The sequence below is a fragment of the Hyla sarda genome, chromosome 6 (assembly GCF_029499605.1).
Source record: "Hyla sarda isolate aHylSar1 chromosome 6, aHylSar1.hap1, whole genome shotgun sequence".
NCBI lineage: Eukaryota > Metazoa > Chordata > Amphibia > Anura > Hylidae > Hyla > Hyla sarda.
In genome coordinates, this window is record NC_079194.1 from 299,884,604 (window position 1) to 299,891,430 (window position 6,827).

Consider the following 6,827-nt stretch of genomic DNA (forward strand, 5'->3'; position numbering starts at 1 on the left):
GATGGAATTGATAGAGAACACAAAAAAAAAAAAACAGATGTCTTCTATCCAGTCGGTATTTGGTTCATTTCTGTCCATTTCAGGCTCATTAACTATTGTTATCTTTTATATGTTACACATAGCAGACCTACCCTGACAGTCACCATGTGCATTGGTTTCATAATTCAGCTTCATTATAGTTTATTCATCAGACGGGGCTTCTCTGGATGAACTTATCCCTTCGCTTTCTGGCTTCAGTCGCTGGTCCTATCTGCTGGTCTCTGCCCTAGTTTACCTTGTGTATCTATATCACGACTGTGGGCTTATGGTTAATGCAAATGGTTCCCATTATCATGCATCTCAATCTTTTGTAACATTGACATAAACCCATGGTCTCCAACTGTGGCACTACAGATGTTGCAAAACTACAACTCCCCACATTCCCAGACAGCCAAAGGCCTTTCTGCCTCCTCCAGAGGATCCACACTGACCTTGAAAGGTAAATTAAGGCTTCCCTCTCATCTTATCCCTTTGTGTAGTGGTCTTAAACTATGGCCCTCCAGCTGTTGGCTGTCCAGGCATGCTGGGAGTTAAAGTTTTGCAACATCGGGAGGGACTCAGTTTGAGAACACTGATGTAAACATATCACTATAAACATACAACATCTTGAAATGTTGCGGTTTACATATATATAGATGCTATATCCCGATGATAAAATGTGGACCGCCCTTACAGACCGTCAGACACCATAACCCTCCACATCAAGAACCTAGCAATATTTTCTTTCTTGTAGCATTGCATCAATATGGACCCCTCCATGTGTCTCATCGTCCATCAAATGGCCAATTTAGAATGGGCCAGCTCTGTCCAGTGGCCTTATAAAAGCAGGATAAGGACTGAAGGGTCTATAGGCAACATCATATTTGAGCCTCTTATATTAAAAACCAAACACAACAACAAAGCTAGATAGATATGTGATAAATAGATATGAGATAAATAGATAGATAGATAGATAGATAGATAGATATGAGATAGATAGATAGATAAATATTAGATAGATATAAGATAGATAGATAGATATGATATAGAAAGATAGATATGAGATAGATAGATAGATATGAGATAGATAGATATGAGATAGATAGATATGAGATAGATAGATAGGGAGATAGATATATAGATATGAGATAAATAGATAGATAGATAGATAGATAGATAGATAGATATGAGATAAATAGCTAGATAGATAAATAGATAGTTAGCAATAATTGGTCAGCACATCCTAATACACAACTATTGCAAGAAATAAGCATACAGGGGCACGCTGCTGTGGCTGAACTACAAATACAAACAAGAGGATAACAGCAGAACACTGCTAGCGCTAAACTATATGTGAAATATGACATGTTTTACTTTGCAATACTGCTATGGTGAAAAATAGAGGTTCTTAGCTTACCATTTGGCAAAATAGTGTGTACCATCCCACCAGGATAAGGTGACCTAATTTGGTCATGGTGGGATGGTACACACTATTTGGCCAAATGGTAAGCTAAGAACCTCTATTTTTCACCATAGCAGTATGGCAAAGTAACACTGCTATGTTTGTAGCATAATGCTGAGTAAGGTCCTGGTAGGACCGAAACGTCAATTGATTGAAGGACTATGATAATAAAACTCTTTGCATCAAACCTCTGAGTGCCAAGTTTATTCTGAAAAGTATTAAGAGGATTGGGATTCCTACTTGGGCACCTACTTAGAGGGAGTGATATATCTACTGCACACAGTATTGCAAAGTAAAACATGTCATATTTCACATATAGCTTAGTGCTAGCAGTGTGCTGCTGTTATCCTCTTGTTTGTATGGATAGATAGACAAATAGATAGATAGTGTCATGTCTGTATTGGCCTGTGTTCACACACAGCTATTGGTTTTGTTGTGTATGAACAGTTTTATGTTCCCTGGTCAGGGAATAGTTAATAGCCTTTGGCTTGCTAGCCAATAGCTCCAAGGGTGTGTCTATTTAAAGTCAGCCCAGTCTAACCTCTAGGCTGGTGACTGACATCTTGACTTGAGATCCTGTTTGTTACACATGGAGCTTTGGGTGAAACACTCTTTGTTTGAGCTTTTAATCTACTATCTCTGTTTTAGCATGCACCTTGCATTTATCTTTATCTATATACATCCTGGGCTTTTACCCATTGTTAGATATCATGCTCTTAGTAGATTTAAGTGTTTGTACAGTCTGTTTTAGAAATTGTATGTCCTTTCTGCTATGTATCTGTTCACACTGTGTTACCGCTCCATGGGGACTTTGTGTGTACTGGAGGTTTTGTAACTAGACATCCCTGTTTCTGCTCCATGGAGACAATCCTGTCTACTAGAGGTTTTTTGAGGGATTATTCCTGTTTTGTGTTCAGTGTGAACAGTGTTCTACAATCATATTCTCTAATATCTGTTTGATGTGTTTCTATAACTAGGCATCCCTGTTACCTGTCCATGGGGACTCCGTGACTACTGGAGGTTTTCTGAGGGATTGCGATTCCTGTCTGGTGTTCAGTTATAACAGTGTTCTATAATTATATCCTATTATATCTGTTCCTTCTGAACTTATTAACAGAGTTCTATGTTCCTGTTATGTTTCTGGTTTGTGACCGACTGTTAATTAGTATGTGTTTTTAGACCCCTGCACTTTAGTTCAGGGAGGGACCGGCGCCCAGTTGTTGATGCACCGTTTAGGGTGGATGGGCAAGTAGGCAGGGAGAGATGTACCAGGGTCCGTTTAGGGCTCACCTTCCCTGTCCCCCCTGGTTGGTTCCTGACAGATAGATAGATAGATAGATATGGGATAGATAGATATGAGATACATATTTAAATATCAGTTGAGCTTGAGAAAGACCAGGAGAGCTGGTTGAAATGTTGCTATGTGATATTCACTTTTTTGATGGAATAAATTGTTCATGTTATATTCCCTATTCTAGATAGATAGATAGATATGAGATAGTTAGATAGATATGAGATAGATATGAGATAGATAGATATGAGATAGATATGAGATAGATAGATAGATATGAGATAGATAGATAGATAGATATGAGATAGATAGATAGATATGAGATAGAGAGATTGATATGAGATAAATGGATAGATATATCCATTATTATTCCAATATGGTGTCAAGGAATGTGTTTTACAAAAACAGAACTGCATAGAAAACAAAGGGGGGAAAAAGAAGTAACATTTTTAATATTTGGTAAATACTCATGTCCTAAAATTGTCACATTTTACACCCTCCACCAATGATGTTTGTGGTGTGGACCATTACGCCGGCACATCTGGAACACCAATGCTCTGCTGGATGATACCCTGGGCTGTGTATGACTCTTCCCTCTCTGTCTGCAGTCATGAAGCAATGCTGTACAGTGACAGGAAGAGACACAGATAATGTGACTGCGCTCATTTGTGCCAGAAAATAGATGTATCCAACTCATTCTAAAGAGGAGCAGACACTGTGCGTTCACTGGAGTGTATGTGTGAAGACAGCGAGACTACATCTGCAATGTATGTATAGCTATGTATAATACAGATAGGAGATAGATAGATCATAATAGATAGATAGATATGAGATAGATAGATAGATAAATTATAATAGATAGATATGAGATAGATAGATAGATATGAGATAGATAGATAGATAAATTATAATAGATAGATATGAGGTAGATAGATAGATATGAGATAGATAGATATGAGATAGATAGATAGATATGAGATAGATTATAATAGATAGATAGATATGAGTTAGATAGATATGAGATAGATAGATAGATAGATAGATAGATAGATAGATAGATAGATAGATACGAGATAGATAGATAGATAGATAGATATGAGATAGATAGATATGAGATAGATAGATAGATAGATAGGAGATAGATAGATTATGCTAGATATGAGAGAGATAGATAGATAGATTGGGATAGATGATAGCTAGATAGATAGATAGGAGATAGATAAATAGATAGATAAGAGAAAGATAGATAGATAAATAGATATGAAATAGATAGATAGATATATATGAGATAGATAGATAGATAGATATATATATTGGATGCATTGACCACCTGTTCTTCTTCGAATAGCTACTAGAATGATATATTTTGGGTGGCATACCCTTACGGTGCCCTCATTGTGGCGGTGGATGACAAGATGCCCATTGGAGTCTGGTTATTGGCAAGCCATGCATATCTTCATAGCATCTTGAAGCAGACATGAAATGGCTCAGGGACAGGAGTAGGGGCACCATGCTGCACGCTCTTAAACGCCCTGTGAACCAATGTCTTTTCACAGCTTCCATCCATAGAGGGACACAACGTTAAGCCACAACTGCAATGGAGCAAACCATTATTTACCGAGCCTCTATCTGCTCCTTAAATGAAATATGTGCTGATGGGAAGGCAGCCGTCGCAGTTTCCTAGGTGAATAATCAGCAGGCTTGCAATGCACAGAGCCGGCTGGTGATAGGACACGGTGCTGTGCGGTGGGTTGTTTAGTAGGGATATTGTCTTGTTACACACTCTACGTATTAGCATTGCAGCCCAGAGAGGCCATTCCAGAGCTGTTCTGCCGCTGCTGCTGCTGACACAATGAAATGCTATTTAACTAAATAAGCACGGGTATCACCGCATCCAATCTCCTGATGTGGCCATGGACCATGTTGTATGGTATTTATAAGACGAGTCAATCAGGATGGTGCATTAATGTAGGACTTGTGTGTGTTTTCTATTCTGTTTTGCCTCCCAGCCAAAAAAGACATAGAAGACTAGATGGAGAGCTGGAAGAGTAGAGTAGAATAATGTCCTTCATCTTAGTGCACAAAGTACTGAGCAGGAAGGGGCTAAGGCATTGACAAAGCAGAGACTGAGAGGCTGCTGCAGGCTTCTCATCTAAGGAGCACAGTATTAATTAATTTATGGGCTCACAATGGGCTCCTTCATTGCCAACCCAAAGCCTTACCAATGCAATAAGGCACCACTGACTATCCGCACTCTCATCCGGTAGTGATACCTATATGAGATGAAGAAGACATTAACCTCAAGGCAAGTTTCACTACCTGTAAAGTGCATGACTACCACTTCTTGGGTGCAAAATTCTGGGACAAGACCCAAGCAAATCGCCAGTGGGCACACTTTCTAACAGATCGTAGCGTTTCCTCGAAAAAGTGTCAATATTGAGATATCGCAACTCCAATGGTCTCGTATAGGAAATATTGATTTTTTTTTTTTTTTTTAGTAAAGATGATAAGAGAAAAAAAAAGTTGAGCTCCTCTCTCTAGACATTCGGGAAGGATAAATAAGGATGAGTGATGATGCACCATAACCGGATGAAGAAATGCATACATTAAATTTAATCAACACCATAGAGACTATATAAATCCTCCATATTCCCATAGAGGGGGGGAATGGGCTTTAGTTCGGAGAGGTATAAAACATGGTGAGTCATACATACATAAGAAAATACACAAAGATGTCAAATAGGAGACGCTTAACTCTTGAGTGTACCCAAAACCAACCAAGTTACCCCCCCCCCCCCCCTCAAAGTGCAGAAGCCAAGTCCAGTATTCCGTATGGTAACAGCAGAAAACATGTTTCCCCATAAGAAAGCTGCAAAATGTACTTATGTCTGAGACAATTACAGGACTTACCCATTTGACAAGATTTCGATCCTCCTTGTCTATGGGAATGCCTTCTCGTCCATCACTCTGTATGATTCTATCAGTTTTGTAAGTCACATGGAACGACCATAAAAAAATCATCTAGTGGGAAGATTGATTTCAAGGGTTGCAAGGATTCCCTTTTATTTCATCCACTCCTTAAGGTTAATGGGGAAAGAAAAAAAAGGCAAATAAAAAATTACTCCAGCAGGCTAGTCACAGCAGCATGTCGCCTGGATGATGGTGGTGAACGCATCAATGCCCAGGCTGGAGTTGCAAAGAAGAGTCTTGTTCCTGCAGAGGGTTATGGCCACCTCCAGCAATGCATTTAAAATCATACAAAAAATCCTGGAGTCTTCCAAGCACCTGTAATAATATCCCACATAGATTCGGAGATGAACCAAGTCAATAATTGGAGGGGTCACCAAGGTGGAGTCATCCCTACAGAGCCCAGGGCGAACAGGGCTTCTGCCTTTGCTGCACCATCAAACCTCTCCATCAGCCCTGGTGACTGCTGGCTCTGCCTGTGTCCTATTCTACTGCATTTCCCCAGCTCTCAGCATCTCTATGTAAAGCTGAAAGGATGGAGAAAGGTGGGGTAGGAGGGGAGAGGAGGAGGGGGGGGGGGGATTCAGTGTCTGAAGTCTTTAAGACGTTTGCAGATCCCGTCTCCTGCTCCCAAAATCTGAAGCTTCTTGGTTGACTGTGGATTCAGCAGCATTTCAATCCAACAGCAGCTGTGGCATTGGCTTCAGCAGGGACGGAGAGGAGGCGCTAAATCATTTAGGAATCTGAAAAATAGGGAGGCTCTATGGGCTGAAGTCATTGGAGGGGCCACTTCTTTACCCACAGAGTCCCTCTGTAACGTGGCCAAGTGGAGCTGGAGACCTTGAGAAGTTGTACTAGGAATAGCAACGACATCCGGCAGGGATTTACGTCAAGTGTCTTTGCATTTAACCCTTTAAGATTTCTTACTCTAACTTGAGGGAGGTGCAGGGTATACCATGAGCATGCTGGATGGGGGACCTCATCATAGGAATAGTGGCCGTGCTGCATAGAATGGGGAAATCCAATTTCAGCACCATGGACAGCAGCCAGGTTCTTCAGCCTTGTGATTTATAGGCAGCACAACGTAGA

At 40.3% G+C, this 6,827-nt stretch overlaps 1 protein-coding gene across 6 annotated transcripts in view; it reads right to left on the reverse strand.

Moving 5' to 3' along the window:
• The window catches only part of LRRC4C (leucine rich repeat containing 4C), an 813,407-nt gene extending 806,904 nt beyond the window's left edge, over positions 1-6,503 (reverse strand). For 3 of the 6 annotated variants that reach the window (XM_056527913.1, XM_056527909.1, XM_056527911.1), the window contains exon 1: positions 5,682-6,501. The gene's annotated coding sequence lies outside the window, so the exon portion shown is untranslated. Of the gene's footprint in view, positions 1-5,681 lie in introns of all 6 variants that reach the window. The other 3 variants (XM_056527916.1, XM_056527917.1, XM_056527914.1) reach the window with 2 other exon arrangements.
• Between the last annotated feature and the right edge of the window lie 324 nt (positions 6,504-6,827).